Source organism: Chiloscyllium plagiosum, chromosome 22 (assembly GCF_004010195.1).
Source record: "Chiloscyllium plagiosum isolate BGI_BamShark_2017 chromosome 22, ASM401019v2, whole genome shotgun sequence".
Taxonomy (NCBI): domain Eukaryota; kingdom Metazoa; phylum Chordata; class Chondrichthyes; order Orectolobiformes; family Hemiscylliidae; genus Chiloscyllium; species Chiloscyllium plagiosum.
In genome coordinates this window covers 59,109,931-59,131,389 of record NC_057731.1, presented here as the reverse complement: position 1 = coordinate 59,131,389, position 21,459 = coordinate 59,109,931, and the positions used below count along the sequence as shown (strand labels likewise).

At 43.9% G+C, this 21,459-nt stretch overlaps 1 protein-coding gene across 1 annotated transcript in view; it reads right to left on the bottom strand.

The window, feature by feature from the left end:
• The window catches only part of LOC122561369 (protein kinase C delta type-like), a 107,447-nt gene extending 86,290 nt beyond the window's left edge, over positions 1 to 21,157 (bottom strand). The window contains exon 1 of the mRNA XM_043713126.1: positions 20,997 to 21,157. The gene's annotated coding sequence lies outside the window, so the exon portion shown is untranslated. The remainder of the gene's footprint in view (positions 1 to 20,996) is intronic.
• Between the last annotated feature and the right edge of the window lie 302 nt (positions 21,158 to 21,459).

Below are 21,459 nucleotides of genomic sequence, written 5' to 3'. Positions count from 1 at the left end.
GCCACCCTCCAATCCACAGGAACTGATCCCGAATCTATTGAACTCTGGAAAATAATCACCAACGCATCCACGATTTCCCGAGTCACCTCCTTCAGTACCCTGGGACGTAGACCATCAGGCCCCGGAGACTTATCAACCTTCAGACCTAACAGTCTCTCCAACACCAAATCCTGGCAAATATAAATTCCCTTCAGTTTAGGTCCTTCAGCCACTGTTACCTCGGAGATTGCTTGTGTCTTCCCCAGTGAACACAGAGGAAGACACAAGCAATCTCCCTGAGGTAACATTAGGGACATTTATCATGCAGAGGGTGGTATGTGTAGGGAATAAGTTGCCAGAGGAAGTGGTGGAGACTAGTGGGGGTGGGTTGGGGGGCAGGGTGCATAGAAAACTCCTACTTTCTGACTTCCACCCATAATGACTCAGTAGACTAACCCTCCTCCACGACCTCCTTTCCTGCAGCTGTGATACTATCCCTCGTTAGCAATGCCACTCCCCCACCTCTTTTACCTCCCTCCCTATTCCCTTTTGAACCATCTAAACCCTGGAACATGCAACAACCATTCCTACCTCTAATGTCCAAGTCTCCGTAATGGCCATAACATCCTAGCTCCAAGTAAGACAAATGGTGCGTTGACCTTCAGTACGAGGAATTTATTTTGAGAGCAAAGGTGTCTTGCTTCAATTGCATTGAACTTCGATGAACATGAAAAAATAGGAGCCGAAATAGACAATTCAAACCCTCTATCCACCATTCAATAAGATCACAGCCTATCTGATTGCCATTCCACACCACCCACCCGGTAACAAACAATCCCCTGCCCAACAAGAACCTTCCAATCTCTGCCTTAATACAATTTAATAACCTGCCTCTATCACTATCTTTGGAACTTTGCTTGTCACACAACTCTCAAAGGAAAAAAGGTGACAACTAATTTTAAAAACAGTGCTCCCTTGTTCTGGACTGACCCACAAAAAGAAAATATCCTTTCCACATTCACCTCGTCAAGACCATTTAGATTCTAAAACACTGCAATCCAGTCACTCCTTGCTCTAAACTCCAGTATAAACAAGCTCAGTCAGTACAACCTTGCCTCACAAGAGCCACTCATTCCAAGCCTCAATCTTGTGGACCTTTCTGAACCATCCATAATTCATTAACTTTGTTCTTGTGGCTCAGTCATTCCTCCCCTCACTCCGAGATCTGACCAAGAATTCAAAATCCACATCAGCCTCTCTCATTAACCCTAAAGAGACAAACGCAGCACCACCTGAAATCACAAAATCCCCTTCCTCTTCATGCTCCCAGTGCAGGTGACTCCGTGTACACAGCTTCCCCATTTTCCTGAATGGAGGAAGCGATGCTGAAAGAAGCTGTGCCACTACATGCTACGGCACAACCAGTAACCTCCTGGTTAGAATTACATAGGAAGCAGCTTTTCAGTGGCAGTATCCGATCTCAGAATGGTTCCAACAGACACTGCACCCCAATACAAATGAACTGCACCCCTCACCCAACACCCATTTATCACAGCCCAACCCAGCGCCAGGTTTCACCACAGTACTACATTACCACACACTCCGTTACACCATCTCTGCGCAGTTCTGCCCTGCCCCACTCACCTCCACATCTCCAACCAGAATTCTGCCCTTATGTCCCAAATCTTCAGTCCCAGCAAGCCAACCTCTCTTTGTCTCAGCCCTATATCTACTGATTCAGTACCACCCAAAACCCTGATTCTGATCACCCCCTCCCTACATCCAATAAACACACACATGGCTGCTTCAATCAGCCATTAGCTCAGTGTTTGAAATAAAGAGAAGCTTTATTCTGCAGAGGGTTTTGATAAAAAGGTGATTTCAATGACAGAATCACCCAGAGAACAAAGAAATTCTAGTTTAACGAGTTTTGGAAATTCATTGAAAAGCTGCAAATTGAATTGATATAAATATCAGGGCCCTCCCCTCGCCCACACATAGCCTTAGCTCAGACATTGACAAGAGACACACACATAGCTCAGAGACTAATCTGAACCCAGGGTTTTGGCAGGGGGAAATACAGGATAGTGAGAGACTGACTGGTTGTGGGGAGGTAAGGGGGAAATTTACAGCACAAAGGGACTTGGGAATCTCAGTTCAGAATTGTCTAAGGGTTAACACGCAGGTTCAGTAGGTAGTTAGGAAGGTAAATGCAATGTCAGCATTCATTTCAAGAGGGTTAGAATACATAAGCAGGAATGTGCTCCTGAGGCTGTATATAGAATACTGAGAGCATTTCTGGGCCCCGAATCTAAAAGGATGTATGTTCTGGCCTTGGAGGGGGTCCAGAGGAGGCTTACAAGAATGAGGTCCTAGGTATGAAGGGCTTGTCACATAAGGAGCAGTTGAGAACTCTGGGTATGTACTTGGAGTTTAGAAGAATCGGAGGAGGTGGAGGTGGTGGATGGGTGGGTGGAGAAGGAGGTAAATAGAGGTGGTGAGGGGAATGGGGAAAAGGACAGAGGGAAAATGAGGTTTGGGGGAGGTGAAGGGAGCAAAAATATGAGGTGGGGGGGGGAAAAAGAGAGAAGAAGAAGAGCAGAAGAGAACAGAGAGACTTACAGAAGACCTAGATATAAAGTGGATGTGGAGAAGATGTTTCCACTGGTAGGAGAGACTAGGACCCAAAGGCACAGCCTCAGACTGAAGGGATGACCCTTTAGAACCAAGATAGGGGAGAAACCTCTTCAGCCAGAAGGTAGTGAATCTGTGGAACCCACTGCCACTGAAGGCTGTTGAAGCCAGTCATTGAGTGTATTTGAGAGGGAGGTAGACAGGCTCTTGATTAACAAGGGGATCAAGGATTATTGGGGGCGGGGGGAAAAAGGGCAAGAGAATGGGGTTGAGAAACATATCGCCATGATCAAGTGGCAAAGCAGACGCAAATGGGCCAAACTGGAAACACACAACAGAAAGAAATCAGTGACATAGCGCACACTGCACCCCTTACCCCTCTATCCACACCCACACCATGCCCCACCAGATCCACCTCCACATTATGCCCCTTGACAACAACCAAACACTTCCCCATCACATGACACCCCCACCCCGATTCACCCCACATTCCCCCGTGTTTCACCCCCATACCACACTCCCCCTCCTGTGCAACCCACACCATTGATTAATCTTGACTTGTTTTCTCCATTCTGTCTGTTCTATTGCTTGAATGTACTGACAGCTCATTGTTCCGTTCAGTCACTGCTGAAAAACTCCAATTAGACAAACACCTCCCTGAATAAAATGCAAGTTTTAACATCGAACACCTTCCTCCTCAGTCACAGACAGGGAGCTCTGCACCCGGTAACTCTGGTTCGAGAAGGCATGCTAACTCTATCTTCATATTTCCCCTGCTTCTTCCTCCAAATTATCCAGGCTTTTTAACATATTGAGCTTAAATTCAACATATACTAAATACTTCACTGAGTGACCACACTCTTAGGTTACCTCAACACATCCTTCCATCAGATTCATTCAAGTTTCACCATAAGCCTTAACATTCTGTCATCAACTGATTTGAGATTGTCTGTGACACTGCAATTAGGAACTTCCAACTGCTCATTAAAAACAAACTTGAACCAGTGAATGGGTAATGTACAGACCAAGACTAGCAACAAAACTGGCGGAAATTATCCAGCAGCTCTCAGATTATTGAGGGACCAGGGAACAGAAGAGGATCAGAATTAGTCAGTTTCTTTTTAACTCGTTGCCTCAGTCAGGTCAAATTTCTAGGATTTAATTCTTTCTGGACTTTTAAAAATATCCATCTCTGAGCAAGACTGTTAACTTAATGGATTTAACCTGAAGGTACTTGATATAGGCAGCAGGGGTCAGTCAGCCAAATATCACTTCACCCTCCCGTGTTCCCATTTCACAACCAGCAGCTCATCTAATTTCTGTCTGATTGTCTTTTAATGAATGGGTTTTGAATTATAAGCTGTTAAAGCCTTCAGCCTTTACTCACCCACTCTCACCGTGGCTATGGCAGCTCAGTTCTGCTAAAAACTGAAGCTCACTCACCTGCAGTCTCACCTGCACAGGAGAACCTACCGTCCTAGGATAGGAATTCAATGTGGAAAGCTGCTCACTCAGATTCTGCATCCAAACATTCAACGACTCCCAAATTCCTGACGTCAAATTCTGTTTGAGCTGCTGCCCCCTGGCAGTTAGCTCAGTCACAACAACCCTCAATAGCAAAAGTTGCCAAAACCAACATGAAGCATTACCACTGCCCACAGACAGGGCAACAGAGCCCTCTTTCCCCTACCAAATACAAACAGAGCTCCCTCTCCTACCCGTTGCACCTAATAAGGTGCCCTCACATCCTCCCACTAACAGAGCACCCATTCTTCCAAGCTAACCACCCTTCACTCTCTACCTTCATTAAGCAGGGTACCACCACGATCACCGACACAGTCTCCTCTCTGTCCCTCCACTGCTGAGCAGGGAGGACACTGGAGTGTGGCAGGTTGGCATTATGCAATCAGCCACCACAAGGCTTACACAGGGAGGGAGGTTGAGTGCTGCACCCATTCCTCTGGAAACAGCAGGCTCAGGTAAGAGTGGGCAGGCCAGTCTGGCTGTGTGGAGCTGTCTACAAGGCAATGGGATCAAACTCTTTACAACAGAAACTGGATCATCAGGTTTCACCTGTATGAGAAGAGCCAGTGCCACAATGAGTCAGAGATCAGGAGTCAGTACAGTCCAGACAGCACAATCCTTCCTGGATGAGATGCCCCCATGCTATTGCAACATGAACCACAGTACTGCATCTTCCATTGGTCAATGCAACCAACTATTCCACAACAGGGAGCTCACACTCAACACCTCAAAGATCTTCTAAAATAAAACTGTCAACCACATTACCATTCAACCACTCCTTACCAGCACTGTGCAGCTTGTTATAGAGTCTTGAGATGTACAGCATGGAAACAGACCCTTCGGTCCAACCTGTCCATGCCGACCAGATATCCCAACCCAATCTAGTCCCACCTGCCAGTACCCAGCCCTTATCCCTCCAAACCCTTCCTATTCATATACCCATCCAATGCCTTTTAAATGTTGCAATTGTACCAGCCTCCACCACTTCCTCTGGCAGCTCATTCCATACATGTACCACCCTCTGCGTGAAAAAGTTGCCCCTTGGGTCCCTTTTATATCTTTCCCCTCTCAACCTAAACCTATGCCCTCTAGTTCTGGACTCCCCCACCCCAGGGAAAAGACTTTGTCTATTTACCCTATCCATGCCCCTCAATTTTGTAAACCTCTATAAGGTCACCCCTCACCCTCCGATGCTCCAGGGAAAACAGCCCCAGCCTGTTCAGCCTCTCCCTATAGCTCAAATCCTCCAAACCTGGCAACATCCTTGTAAATCTTTTCTGAACTGAAATGCAGAAGAATGGGATTGTGGGAGATATAGCAGTTTGGATCAGTAATTGGCTTGCTGAAAGAAGAGAGAGGGGTTGATGGTTGATGGGAAATGTTTATCCTGAAGTCCAATTCCTAGTGGTGTACCTCAAGGGTCGGTGTTGGTTCCACTGCTGTTCGTCATTTTTATAAACGAGCTGGATGAGGGCGTAGAAGGGTGCGTTAGTAAATTTGCAGACGACACTAAGGTCGGTGGAGTTGTGGATAATGATAAAGGATGTTGTAGGTTACAGAGAGACATAGATAAGCTGCAGAGCTGGGCTGAGAGGTGGCAAATGGAGTTTAATGCAGACAAGTGGGAGGTGATTCACTTTGGTCGGAGTAACCAGAATGCAAAGTACTGGGCTAATGGTATGATTCTTGGTAGTGTAGATGAGCAGAGAGATCTCGGCGTCCAGGTACACAAATCCTTGAGAGTCGCCACCCAGGTTGACAGGGTTGTTAAGGCGGCATACAGTGTTTTAACTTTTATTAATAGGGGGATCAGGTTATGGAACCATGAGGTTATGCTATAGCTGTACAAAACTCTGGTGCGGCCGCACTTGGAGTATTGTGTACAGTTCTGGTCACCGCATTATAGGAAGGATGTAGAAGCTTTGGAAAGGATGCAGAGGAGATTTACTAGGATGTTGCTTGGTATAGAGGGAAGGTCTTACGAGGAAAGGCTGAGGGACTTGAGGCTGTTTTCATTAGAGAGAAGGCGGCTGAGAGGTGACAGCTGAGAGGTGACTTAAAAAGAGACATAAGATAATCAGAGGGCTAGATAGGGTGGACAGAGAGACCTTTTTCCAAGTATGGTGACAGCGAGCACGAGGGGGCACAGTTTTAAACTGAGGGGTGATAGATGTAGGACAGATGTCAGAAGTAGTTTCTTTACTCAGAGTAGTAAGGGTATGGAATGCTTTGCCTGTAGATTCACCAACTTTAAGTACATTTAAGTCGTCATTGGACAAGCATATGGACATACATGAAATAGTGTAGGTTAGAGGAGCTTCAGATTGGAATGACAGGACGGCGCAACATCGAGGGCCGAAGGGCCTGTACTGCGCTGTAATGTTGTGTGTCCTATGAACCCTTTCAAGTTTCACAACATCTTTCCGATAGGAAGGAGACCAGAATTGCACACAATATTCCAACAGTGGCCTAACCAATGTCCTGTATTGGATGGAAAGATTATCCAACACAAAGAAACACAAATCACAGATTTGTCATTTCTGCCCAGGTTTGAACCAGAATCTTTTTCTTCGAATCTGTTACTGATGGGATACTGGGAGATGCTGAAAGCTAATCTTATTATTCCCAAGGTTTGCAGTCTGACTGCAGCCAGGTGTGATAGCTGTTTACTACTTAAAACATGCTAAAAACTAAAATGCTTTGACATCATGCATTTGTTAAAATATATTTGAAAGATTTTGATTTTTAAAATGGTTCAGAATTGAACATTTGAAATAACCAAACTTCCTCCAGTGGTCCCCAGCATCACAGATACAAGCCAATTCAATTCACTCTACGTGATATCAAGGAACAGTTAGAAGTACTGGATACTGCAAAGACTACGGGCCCTGACAACATTTCGGCATCAGTCCTAAAGATTTGTGCTCCAGAACTTACCACTCCCCTAGCCAAGCTGTTCAACAGTTCTAGCAACTACAACACTGACATCTATCCAATGATGTGGAAAATTATCCAGTTATGTCATGTCCTGTACACAAAAAGGAGGCAAACTCCAACACGGCTAATTACCGCCCCATCAGTCTACTCTCGATCATCACTAAAAAGTGATGAAAGGTGTCAATGGTGCTATTAAACAGCACCTGCTCAGCAATAACCTGTTCAGTGACACCCAGTTTAGGTTCTGCCAGGGCCACTCAGCTCCTAACCTTATTACAGTCTTGGTTCAAAAGTGGACAAAAAGGTGATTGCCAGAGGTGAGATGAGTGACAGCTCTTTGGCATCAAGACCCCATTGAACTGAGTGTAGCATCAAGAAGCCCTAGTAAAACTGGCATCAATGATTATCAGGGGCAAACACTCCACTTTTTATAGTGCATAGCAATGCCTGAGGCCAAACCATTTTCAGCTGCTTCATTAAAGACTTCTACTCCATCATAAGGTCAGACTAAGTATGTCCGCTGGTGACTGCACAATATTCAGCATCACTCATGATACCTCAGATACTGAAGAGGTCCATGTTCAAATGCAGCAAGACCCAGACAATATCCAAACTTGGGCTGAAAATAACAAGTAGCATTTGTGTGACAAATGCCAGACAATGACAATCTCCAATAAAATTAATCTAACCATCACCTCTTGGCATTGAATGGTGTTTGGACACTGCGACCTACCAGGGGAAAACCATAGTGGCCACATCTCTGAACATAAAACATTACAGTGCAGTGCAGGCCCTTCAGTCCTCAATGTTGTACTGACCTGTGAAACCAAATCTAAAGCGCATCTAACATAACTATTCAGTTAACATCCATGTTTATCCAATGACTATTTAAATGCCTTTAATGTTGACGAATCTCTCTGACATCTATCCTATATCTGAACATAAAACATTACAGTGCAGTGCAGGCCCTTCAGTCCTCAATGTTGTACTGACCTGTGAAACCAAATCTAAAGCGCATCTAACATATAACTATTCAGTTAACATCCATGTTTATCCAATGACTATTTAAATGCCTTTAATGTTGACGATTCTCTCTGACATCTATCCTATATCCATCACCCCTCAATTTAAACCTATGTCCTCTTGTGCTAGCCATCAGCAGAGGAAAAAGGCTCTCCCAGTCCACCCTATCTAATCCTCTCATCTCGTATACCTCCAAGTCACTTTTTAACCTTCTAATGAAAAACAGCCACAAGTCCCTCACTCTTTCTTCATAAGACCTTCCCTCCATACCAGGCAACATCCTAATAAATCTGCTCTGCACCCTTTCCTATAATGCTGTGACCAGAACCGTACACAATACTCCAAGTGCAGCTGCACCGGAGTTTTATACAGCTGCAACATGACCTCATGGCTTCAAATCTCAATCACTCTACCAGTAAAAGCTAACACTGTACACCTTCTTAACAACCCTAATCAACCTGGGTGCCAACTTTCAGGGATCTATGCACATGGATACCAAGATCTCTCTGCTCATCCACACTACCAAGAATCTTACCATTAGCCCAGTACTCCCATTTCTCCTTCCAATGGGAATTACCTCACACTTTTCCCACATTAAACTCCATTTTCTACTTGTCAGCCCAACTCAGAGGCTTATCTATGCCCCTCTATCCTGCAACATCCTTCCGCATGATCCACAACGTCACCAACTTTAGTGTCATCTGCAAGTTTACTAACGCACTCTTCACTGCCCTCATCCAGGGTCATTTATAAAAATGACCAACAGCAGTAGCCCCAAAACAGATCCTTGCAGTATACTACCAGTAAGTGAACTCCAGGATAAACATTTCTCATCAACCACCACCCTCTCTTCTTTCAGCTAGCCAATTTCTGATCCAAACTGCAAAATCACCCTCAATCCCATGCCTCTATTTTCTGCAATAGCCTGCCATGGGGAACCTTCTCAAACACCTTACTGAAATCCACATACACCACATCAACTGCTTTACCCTCATCTACCTGTTTGGTCACCTTCTCAAAAGAACTCTAAGGTTTTGATGCACGACCTACCCTTCACAAAATCATGCCGACTATCCCTAATCAAAATTATCTGGCACAGATGATCTGTGCATCTGGCACTGAGCCTGCCACTGTGGCTCAGAAGGGAAGAAGGGGGAGAATAGAAAAGTGCTAGTGGCAGGAGATTCAATAGTTAGACAAACGGACAGGAGATTCTGTGGTCACCAACAGGTCTCCCGGAAGGTATGTTGCCTCCCAAGTGCCAGAGTTTGGCATGTGTCTATCACAAAGGCTACAAGAATGTAAGTTTGCTTGCTGAGCTGGACGTTTCATCACCGTACTAGGTAACATCAGTGAGCCTCCACTAAAGCAATGGTGTTAGTAACCCACTTTTTATTTATGTGGGTAGGTGGTGTCATTTCTTGTTCTTTTTCTCAACCGGTGGTAGGCATGTCATTAACACCAGTACTTCACCAGAGGCTCACTGATGTTGTAACCTAATATGGTGACAAAACGTCTGAAAACAAACCTTCCAGCTCAGCGAGCAAACTTACATCCGGAACCTTAACCTGAGCTACAAACCTTCTCCAAACTCAAATCTACAAAATTCTGAATGGGGAGGGTGAGCAGCCAGAAGTTGTGGTGCACATTGGCACCAATGACAGAGGAGAAAGTGAGGACTGCAGATGCTGGAGATCAGAGCTGAAAATGTGTTGCTGAGAGAGCATAGCATTGTGACTCCACTTATACCTGCTGCGCTTTTCCAGCAACACATTTTCAGCACCAATGACAGAGCCAGGAAGAGGGATAAGGATTTTAAAAAGTAATTTCAGGAAGTTAGGTTGGAAGTTAAAAAGCAGGATAAGCAGAGTAGTAATCTCAGGATTACCACCAGTGCCACGTGCTAGGGAGGTGAGGAACGGAGTGAATGCAGCTAAACACATGGCTACAGGGCTGGTGCAGGAGGGAGGGCTTCAGATACATGGATCATTGGGGTACCTTCTGGGGAAGATGGGACCTGTAAACGAAGGATGAGTTGCACTTAAACTGGGGTGACACCAATGTCCTGGGCAGATTTGCTATTGCACTTTGGGAGGGTCTAAACAAGTTTGGCAAGGGGATGGAAACCAGAGTTACAGATCAGAGGAGAGGGTAGATGTTGAACAGGCAGAAATAGAATGCATAGTGTTTGTTGGGAAGGAGACAATTAATAGGCAAAGGGATGGGTTAAGTGTGTTTGTTTCAATATAAGGAATATCAGGAATGAGTGATGAATTTAAGAGCATGGATCAGTACTTGGAACTATGATGCTGTGGCCATAACGGAGACATGGATTTCACAGGGGCAGGAATGGTTGCTGGATGTCCCAGGGTTTAGATACTTTAAAAAGAACAGTGTTGCGGGGGAGTAAAAGGAGAGTAGCATTGTTAATTAGAGAGTTCTGTGACCACAACTGCCTCACCTTTATCGTAGCCATAAAGAGGGATAGGAACAGACGGTATGGGAAGGTATTTAATTGGAAAAGGAGAAATTATACTGCTATTAGACCAGGAGATGCGGAGTATAAATTGGGAACAATTGTTCTACAGGAAAGGCACAACAGAAATGTGGAAGCTATTTAAGGAGCACTTGTTGCAAGTGTTGGATAACTTTGCCCCACTGGGGACAGGCAAGGAATGGTAAGGTGAAGGAGCCTTGGATGACAAGAGAGCAGGAGCTTCTCATCAATAGGAAGCATAAGGTTGAGGAGACAAGAATCAGACAGGGCTTTAGAGGGTTACAACATAACCAGGAAGGAACTCAAAAATGGATTGAGGACGGGTGGGGGTGGAAGTCACGAGAAATGCTTAGCGGGAAGGATTAGGGAAAACCCAAAAAGGCATCCTACACTTACATGAGGAATAAGAGAATGAGCATAAGAGGGGAGGGTTGATGAGGCATAGTGGAGGGAACTTGTGCCTGGAGTCTGAAGCGGTAGGGAAGGCCCTAAATGAGCATATACTAACAAGAGGGATCTTGTTGAAAGTGATAACACCATTATCCAGGTTGATAGGCTTGAACAGATTGATATTAAGGAAGTAGATGTGCTGGAAATTCTGGGAAGCATCAAGATGGAGAAACATCTGTGCAAAGCAAGGTACTAGAAAGGATTCCGAGAGATAGGATTTATGAATATTTGGAAAAACAGTTTGATTAAAGATAGCCAGCATGGCTTTGAGGGGAAAGGTCATGCCACACAAGCCTTGAACTCGGAGGACATAACGAGACAAGTTGACGAAGGTTGGGCAGTGGATGCGGTGTACAGTACAACCTCGATTATCTGATCAATTATCCAAATTTCCAATTATCCAAACAAGATCTCAAGGACCTGTTAAAATGGCTTAGGCAACTTAGCATTTAGTTACAGTTAATCGGCATTATAGTGTGCATTACCGGATAACCGAGAAATGTTCGATACCTGGCACTCAAATTACCGCTTGTTTACAATCAGATTGTTTGGATAATCAATTATCCAAACAAAATATTCCCCGCCCACCTCATTCTACTGTGTATGGATTTCAGTAAGGCATTTGATAAAGTTCCCCGCAGTAGGCTTATTCAGAAAGTTAGGAGGTATGAGATACAGGGAAATTTGGCTGTCTGAAAGAAGACAGTGAGTGGTACTGAATGGAAAGTATTCCACCCGGAGGTCAGTGAACAGTGGTGTCCCACAGGAATCTGTTCTTGGGCCTCTGCTCTTTTTAGTTTTTATAATTGACCTGGATGAAGAAGTGCAAGGTTGGGTGGTACAAAGGTCAGTGGTTTTGTAGATAGTGCTGAGGACTGTTGCTGACTACAACAAGACATTGACCGGATGCAAAGCGGTAGATGGGAGTTTAACCTGGACAAATGCGAAGTGATTCATTTTGGAAGGTCAAATTCGAATGCTGAATACAGGGTTAAAGACAGGATTCTTGGCAGTGTGGAGGAACAGCGGGATCTTGGGCTCCATGTACATAGATCCCTCAAAGTTGCCATCCAAGTTGATGAGGTTGTTAAGAAGGTGTATTTGTGTTGGCTTTCATTAGCAGGGGGATTGAGTTTAAGAGCTGCGAGGTTTTGCTCTAACACTACAAAACCCTGGTTAGACCATACTTGGAAAATTTTGTCCAGTTCTGGTCACCCCATTATAGGAAGGACGTAGATGCTTTAGAGGGGATGCAGTGGGATTTACCAGGATGCTGCCTGGATTGGATGGCTTGTCTTATGAAGAGCGAGGTTGAGTGAACTAGGGCTTTTCACACTAGAGAGAAGAAGAAAGAAGAGAGGCAACTTGACAGAAGTGAACAAGGTAATGAGAGGCATCGATAGAGTAGATAGCCAGATACATTTTCCCCATGGCAGAAATGTCTATCATGAGGGGGTCATAATTTTAAGGAGATTGGAGAAAGGTGTAGGGGTGATGTCAGAGGTAGGTTCTTTATGCAGAGAGTGGTGGATGTGTGGAATGCACTGCCAGCAGCGGTAGCAGAGTCAGAGACATTAAGGACATTTAAGACACTCCTGGACAAGCACATGGACGGCGATAAATGCTCGACACAACGTCACGGGCTGAAGGGCCTGTAATGTTCTACATTCTATCACTGAAATCCCCACTATCAACATCCTTGGGGTTACCATTGACCATAAACTGATATGGACCAGCCATATAAATACAATGGCTGCAAGATGTATGCATTTAAGGTGACAGGAGGAAAGTTTAAAGGAGATGGGTGAGGCAAGTTTTTTTTAAAAAGAACACAGTGTGGTAGGAGTCTAGAACACACTTCTGGGTGGGGATGAGAGATGGAGGTGGGGGCAGACACATTGTGGGCTGAAGGGCCCGGTCCTGTGCTGTACAGTACAGTTCTATGTTCTAAAGTCTGGTCAGAGGCTAGGAAAACTGCAGCGAGTAACTCACCTCCCAAAACCTGCCCATCTGTAAGGCACAAATCAGAAATGTGATGCAATAATCCCTATTTCCCGGGGCGAGGGGTAGCTCCAACACTCAAGAAGCTTGATACCATCCAGGAAAAAGAATCTCACTTGATTGGCACCACATCCACTCCCTCCACCACCAACACTCAGTCACAGTGGTGTATACTAAGTGCAAGAGACACTACAGAAATTTACAAAAAGTGATCCTTAGGCAACAGGGATTTTTCAAATCTCTGACCACTTCCACCTAGAAGGACAAGGGCAGCAGATACATGCGAACACCACCACCTTAAAGTTCCACTCCAAGCCATTCACCATCTTGTCTTGAAATAGATTGCCATTCCTTCACTGTCGCTGGGTCAAAAACCTGGAATTCCCTCCCAAAGGGCTTTGTGGGTCTACCTATAGCAGGTGGACTACAGCGGTTCAAGGCAGCAGCTCACCACCACCTTCTCAAGGGGCAACTGGGAACAAGCAATAAATGCTGGGCCCAGCCAGTGACACCCATGCCCTGTGAGTGAATAAGAAATCAAACAAATATCATTCCCAATGGCATTAGTCTATTCAAAAACAGACTCATGGGGTTTGCAGGTTTCTATAATTTTACTTTGTACAACATATACCTGGAGAGTGAGCTTCTTGTGGAGACATACCTTAAAACTTTATTAGCAACACTAACTCACACAGTGACAGTATCCAGGACTTGCACAGTCTGGGTTCTGTGTTGACTGATTGTATGTGATAACAATACATACAGCTGAATGTGTGAATGCACAGCACTGATACCATGACAGAGAGTGACTGAACCAAGGCAGGCATCTTTATGCTACAGCTTTATACATTATGATATCATGTAACTATCTGGAATCTATACCATAATACAGTATACATTTTCCTAATTTATAGAATTTTCATATTGAAACTGACAATTACCAAGAGACATTGCTCAAGCTAATCCTGCTGTAACAGGGAACCAAAGCCAGCTGTACAACTCAGATGAGAGTATCTACAGCTGCCATGTAACAGAGACAGAGCAGTAACAGAGACAAAGTGTGTAACTGATACATCTCAGGTGCAGGGAGAGTAACCTTGAAAAAGAACTCTGACAAATTGGGACCATCATTAATTTACATTATTGTCCTTGGTTCAAATTGATCAAACAAGATGCATCCAGGATAATAACCCACAAAACATAAGTTCAAACCTCAGCAGGGCGGTTTGAATTCAACTTGTCAAAGATCTGGAAGTAAAAAAATATACACAAGTTACCACGAAACTGTTACTTTGTTGGAAAAACACATCGGTTCATGAATGACCTTTAGAGAAGGAAACTCACTCATCTTACCAGATGTGGACCTTTGGAACTCCAGACCACCTAGATAATTAATTACTCTTAATTGCCCCTTCAAGTCCTTTCAGAGTTCATTGAAAGTACACGATTAATCCCACACCCCTGTAAATTTCTCCATTGTGTTTGATCCGATCTACTTTCGCTGCCCAGATGGCAGTATTTTTCCGGACATAACTTCCTGTTAAAAAAAAATTAATCTCCCCAATTAAAAAATTAATTGCCAACTCTCCTACCACTGGGAACAGTTTCTCCCCACCTATATAACCAACCCTCTCAGGATTTTAACATCTTGATTAAATCCACTCAACTGCCTCTGCTTTAAAGAGAGCAAAACCAGATTTCCAAGCTCTCAACCAAACTAAACACCCTCATCTGTAATACTATTTTTGTGAAATTCCCCTGTACCTTCTCCAAGGGGCAGAACTCCTTCCTGATGTGCAGTGGCTAGACACAAGTCCCACTGAAGTCTAAACAGTATTTCATAACTCCTTGCTTATATACTGCATTTTAATGAAAAAGTCAAGGACTCCATATAACCTTCTCAACTGGTGTTCTGTGCATACATCCTGAATGTCTGTTTTTAAACTCTCTTTTCAATACTGATCACCTTCTCAGGGAAAATAACAGTTTGCAATAAATGTTCGTGAGGCCAGAGACACTCACATCAAGCATGTCTTTGTTTCAAATCAGACTATACTAGTATAAGAAGTACACTTGCAAAGGTCAGTGGCTGATGCAATGTTACACAGATAAGATGAAGTGTATCATTCATGATGTACAAGTAACACATACTCATCCAGCCTCCAAGAAACAACTCAAGGCAGGAGAGGCACCAGACCCTACAAGGTCCCCTCCAAGCAACACACTACCCTGACTTGGAAATATATTGCTTGCTGTTCCTTTACCATCATTAGGTCAAAATCCTAGAGCGCCCTAACAACAGTGTCCCTACCTCCCAGTGATTGCAGCAGTTCAAACAGCAGTTCACCACCATCTTCTCAAGTGCAACTTGGGACAGGTAGTAAATGCTGGCCCAGCCAGTGATAGCTACTTGAACATTTTTTTTAAAAAGCTACAAGACTTAGGAAACTGCCTCAGACTCAATACACCCAAAGGACAGCAGTAATTACAAAACCAGGAACTTAAAACTACAACCAAGCAATAGGTCACATGTCACAAGAGAATGTAATCAAACTGTACAGAGCTCTGGTAAAAGTGAACTTAATTTGAATGCCCAACAGCTGAATTATAGACTGAGAGATCAGGAGAACAGTAACAGCAGAAATCTCTACAGGGGTGATGACGAGCTTTATTAGTGGTGAGAAAAAGGTACATTACCTGATATCAAAGTGAACCAGGTGACAGATAGTATGGGAGGGAGGCAAAGCAAACAAACATTAGGGTCCACATGACACAATGACATTAACTGCCTTTGAAAGCTGGAGTGTAAGGTATGCAGCAGATCTTAAAATGAGTTGCCAAACTTAGTGTGCTTTCTGAGTGCTCACATGGAAGACTTCACATTCACACACTATTGAAGTAAATATTTAAACAAGGAACACCTTATTGAAGGCCAACTTTCACCCATCTTAAACAGGGTAAGGATTAAACATTTAAATTTGCAACAGTATGAACTGTTCAGAAACAGTGGAGGATGACAGTTCTGAATAAACAAGATAATGTGACGTTGAAGAGACAGGGGCATGCTCTTGAAGGGGAAATAACAGTTCAATTGGTTAGAGCAGAGGTGTAAAAAAAAATGTAAGACAACACAATTTGGATATTCAACCGACCCCCAAATGACAGTGGGAAACTTAACCAGAGTTAATAATTAGGTAATTAATATTAGAGAAAAGGGCGAGCTGGTGAATATATTTCTGAATTGTATTCAGGTGGATTTCCTTAATCAGTATATTCAGATTGATTAGAAAGGCTGGGTTGTTGAATGACCTAGAGGGTGATCACTGCTAATGAGGAGAAAGTGAGGACTGCAGATGCTGGAGTATATCAGAGCTGAAAAATGTGTTGCTGGAAAAGCACAGCAGGTCAGGCAGCATCCAAGGAGCAGGAGAATTGATGTTTCGTTCCTGAAGAAGGGCTTATGCCCGAAACGTCGTTGGATGCTGCCTGACCTGCTGTGCTTTTCCAGCAACACATTTTTCAGCTTTGATCACTGCTAATGTCAACCTTGTGAACGGTGGAAAGCAGCAATAAAAATTTTAATGTAGAACTTAAAGTACAAGAGACCCAATTCCAATGTGACGAGGGGGAATTCAGCCAGGATGCAATGGAACCAGAAACAGACAAGAAAATCTGCATTGGAACAATGGATTATTCTTAAGGAAGAGATTCTTCAGGTAGAAGTTTAATATATTCTGGATCAGTGGTGCTGGAAGAGCACAGCAGTTCAGGCAGCATCCAACGAGCAGCGAAATTGACGTTTCGGGAAAAAGCCCTTTTACCTCCTAGAAGTTTAATATAATCCAGCAAGGCAAAAGATGAGGAAGCCAAAAACAGGGTTCCCTGGATGACGAGGGAGAGAGATCATAAAGCAAAAGCATGACATGTCAAATGACTTGAAGTCAAATACAATAGGTTAATAAGAGAGAGATGAAGAGGAAAATAAAACTGACAAAGAAAATATGGCAATGGAATGGCAGTAAACAATAATCAAAACAATTTTTCAACAGCATTTAAATTGTAAAGAGGAGAGTTGTAAACAGATAAGATGTGGAATGAACCAGGTTGATGACAGAGAGGATGGTATATGCTTAGAAGCAAACAGCACAGAAACATGGAAAAGAGGAGCAGCCATAGGGCAATCAGCCCTTGGAGCCTGCTCAGACACTCATTACAGTCTAAATCGATAACCTGTTCTTGGTTTCCTCCATATCCTTTGATCCCTTCAGTCCTAAGTACTATATTCAGCTCTTAAAATCATAAAATGTTTTGTCCTTGACTATTTTCTTTTGAAGTGAATTCCACAGGCACTCCACTCAGAGTAAAGGAATTCTCCTCACCTCCATCTGAGGATAGGGGGTAAACCATTTAGAACCCTTGGTTCTGGACTTCCCCACCACTGGGAGCATCTTTTCTGCATTTACTCTGTCTAGTCCTGTTAGAATCTGAGCTTTCAATGAGGGTCACACCCCACCTCATCCTTCTGAATTCCAGAACATACAATTCTAACTGATTCAACCTCTTTTCATGTGTCAGCTCTGCCAGCCCAGGAAGCAGTCTGGTAGACCTTTGCTGCACTCTCTCTACAACAGTACTAGAATATTGTAATGAACATATGTCTGTGTATTTACTAAGAACATGGAATCTGCCAATATCTGCAGAATAAGGCCCTCTTGTGGTGCAGTGGTAGTGACCCTACCCCTGAACTGTGAGGCCCTGGTTCGAATCCCACTTGCTCCAAAAGGTGTATAATGACATCCCTAAATAGGTCGATTAGAAACTGACACTCAGTAGCTGCAGTGTGTACTATCTACAAGACACACTGCAGAAATTCAGCAAAAATCCTTAGACAGCATCTTACAAACAAACATGGCCACTTCCATCAAGGAGGACAAGGGCAACAGAGACATAGGAACATCACCACCTGCAAGTTTCCCTCCAAACCACTCATCTTGACTTGCTGTTAAAATCCTGGAATTCCCTCTCTAAGGGCTTTAGGAGTATACCTACACAGACCGCAGTGGTTCAAGGTGGTAGTTTATCAGCACCTTCTCAACAGCAACTAGGGACAGGCAATAAATGCTGGCCCAACCAGTGATGCCCACATCATGTAAATGATTAAAATAAAGACATTTTTAAGCAAGAGACGCAAGGTCGGGGGAAGAAAAGGGAGAACTTTCGTACACAGCGAGTGGTAATAACCTGGAACATATTGCCCAGGAGTGGAAGTAGAAATGATCAATGATTTTAAAAGGAAGCCAGATGGACATTCGACAGACCATAGGAAGCAAGCAAAGGAACAAACTCACTGGCCTACAGAGAACAGCCGAGAATCAATGGCTTCATTGTACTCTCTATGCCAAAGTGACTACAAAACTTAATGGGTTCAACCAAATGGTTGTGAAGAACATGAAATGAACAGTTAGAAAAGGATCAAAACAGAATATCATCATGGGTTAAATCTTGGATCAAGACATGGAAGGTGATTAGTATTAATAAAACTGATGGAATAGAAACTTTTAGCTGAATTATTGAGAATATATTCTCAGATTAAAGGATAAACAGCTCAGGACAGATAGCAATCTTAGGAAGAAGCAAGACATGTCAATGTAGTGAATTAAAATTCAACTCTAAAGAAAATCAGGGAGATACAAGTAGCTGGAGAAAGCCATTCAGCCCCTCCAGCCCCCACCACCATTCAGTAAGATCGTTGATGATTTGAGTGTGCCTTTACAATCACTTTGCTGCTTGTCCACATGACCTTATAGCCAATTGTAGATCCAAATTTTAAATGTATTCCAGGTTGAGATGGACGATGGCCAGTGCTCACTAGGGAACGGAATCCCACAGTCTAAGGATCCTCACAAAGAGAAAAATTCCTCCTTATCTTAAATTTGGGACTCCTTACTTCTAAACGGTGTCCCTTGGTTCTCATCTCTAAATATCCTCTCAGGTTCCATCCTGTCAAGGTAGAGGCATTTGGAGCTATGGAAGGATGTTACAGTTACTGCAACAGATGTGAATAGGACCAGAGGTCATTGACCTACAACATAAATTCTGTTCCTCAGCTTGGAAAGCTGATCAAAAGTTTGATCAATAAGGTAGGCTTTAAGAAATTTTAAACAGACCTTTATGAATCAGGGAAAATTGCAACATTGTGTCTAAACTGCCAAGAATCAACTATCCAATTCAATTCTATTTTCCAACTTTTGATTTGTATCAATGTGGGCTCAGAGCATATTCCAGAACTTTGTAAATGCAGTGAGCTTTTCTGTGTTGAACACCCATTCAGGACCCTCACTACCTTCTGGGTTAAACAGAGTAAATCAAGTTAGAGACTGAAAAGTTCAGGGAGGGAACTTCAAAGCTTAGGGCCCAGGCAGCCAAAGGCATGCCCACAACACAAAGTGATTTAACAAGAGAGAGATCGTTGAGGGACATGGGATTAGAAGAGATTACAAAGAAGAGAGGGAAGGACATGGCTTGGAATTTTAAAATGAAAACATTGCTTGAACAGGAACCAATTTAGGTCAAGGAGCAGAAGAGTAAGAGGTGAACAAGACTTGATACAAGTTAAGACAGTGGCATCAGAATTTTAAATGAACTTGAATGTGGAGATGTTATGGAAAATGAGAGCACGCAACCAAGAGGAATTCTGAATTGAGTAATTATAGATAACAAGGGAAAGAAAAGGAGTTTCAGGACCAGATGAGGTAAGGAAAAGGGACAGTGTTGGTGGATATGGGAAGCATTAGTGATGTCATGTATTTATACAAATTTGGAACATTTGGGTCAAAAATTCAACAAAGGTTGTGCAAGGTTTAGCATCAGAGAGTTGCTAATGAGAGGGATAGAGTTGGCAATTTAAAGGAATGGATTTGTAGTCAGGGCTGAAGACAATGGCTTCTTACCAATCAAGATTTAACTAGAAGAAATTTCTGCTCATATAGTTTGGGTAAGGACTAGCAGTCATTTATGACTTGGAGCCAAGAGGGGCTGCAGCTGAGGTAGAGTTTGGTGTTAGCAATATGTAACTCATGAATTTAAATGTCTTAAAATGAAAAGACTGAATTCAGACAATGTCACTGAGGGCCAGTGTGAAGCTTGAAATAAGAGGGGTTGATGATCAACCCTCAAGGGACACCAGAGTTAATAGTGTGGGAGAGGGAAGTGAAGCTATTATAAGAAATTCTGTCTATGGTTAGACAAATGAATAAATGGAACAATAGCACAACAGAAAGACCTGACAGATGTAATCTTATGCATAAGTGCAAAGACCTATATATTTTGGAGGAGAAAGAGGAATGAAGGGCACTGCAGTATGGGGTCATGCACACAACTCTGTGAAAATGATTTTGGATAGAGTTCTAAAAAAGGTAACAGTTAAGTTTTTATAAACAGGAGACTTTAACAGATTTTTAAGTAAATACTGTTTTACCAACAGTTTTGGGAGTTCGATTACAGGAAGCACATTAAAAGGCAGTGACAGCATTATGCAGGTTAAAGAAACTAGAATTATAATTAGGAGGAGAGACTGCGTCGGAGAACAACTGGGACTCTTCCTGGTCAAGGCCAAGAAGATCTTAAAAGTTATGAAGTGTTTGGTAAAGCAAATATAGTCACATCACGGTTGGACGGGAGGCCACTTAGAAGGTGGTTTCGATTTAAAATGAATGCTGAGCTGGTACGAGGAGAGATTTAGAGAAGCTGTGGCAAAAGTTGCTGGAGTTTTTCTAAGTTTTGTCGCAGACGGTGTAAGATAAGGAGGGCGTAAGACAGTGAGGGAGGGAGCCGGGGAGTGTAGGGATCAGACAGGGAGGGAGCCGGGGGGTGTGGGGGTCAGACAGGGGGGAGCCGGAGACACTGAGTCAGAGGGTGGGGAACGATCTGGAGTCGGTGGAAAGGCGCTCACCTCCAGGCGCTGGGCGCGACTCCGCTGTCGGAGCAGTTGCAGTCTCTCGGGTGCGGTCAGATGGTCGTCCAGGAGCCGGGGGAAGGCTCACTCTGGGCCGGTTACACACGGGACACTCTCTCGGTCTCGGTCCGGCTCCGCCTCCGCCGCTTTTTCAGGAAGTGGCAGCCGTGACGTCACCCAGGTACAAAACAGCCCGCCCAAAATTTAACCGGTTCCCGCCCCCGGGTAAATACCCCTCACCCGGGTAAATACCCCTCACCCGGGTAAATACCCAGCACCCGGGTAAATACCCCTCACCGGGTAAATACCCAGCACCCGGGTAAATACCCCTCACCGGGTAAATACCCAGCACCCGGGTAAATACCCCTCACCGGGTAAATACCCAGCACCCGGGTAAATACCCCTCACCGGGTAAATACCCAGCACCCGGGTAAATACCCCTCACCGGGTAAATACCCAG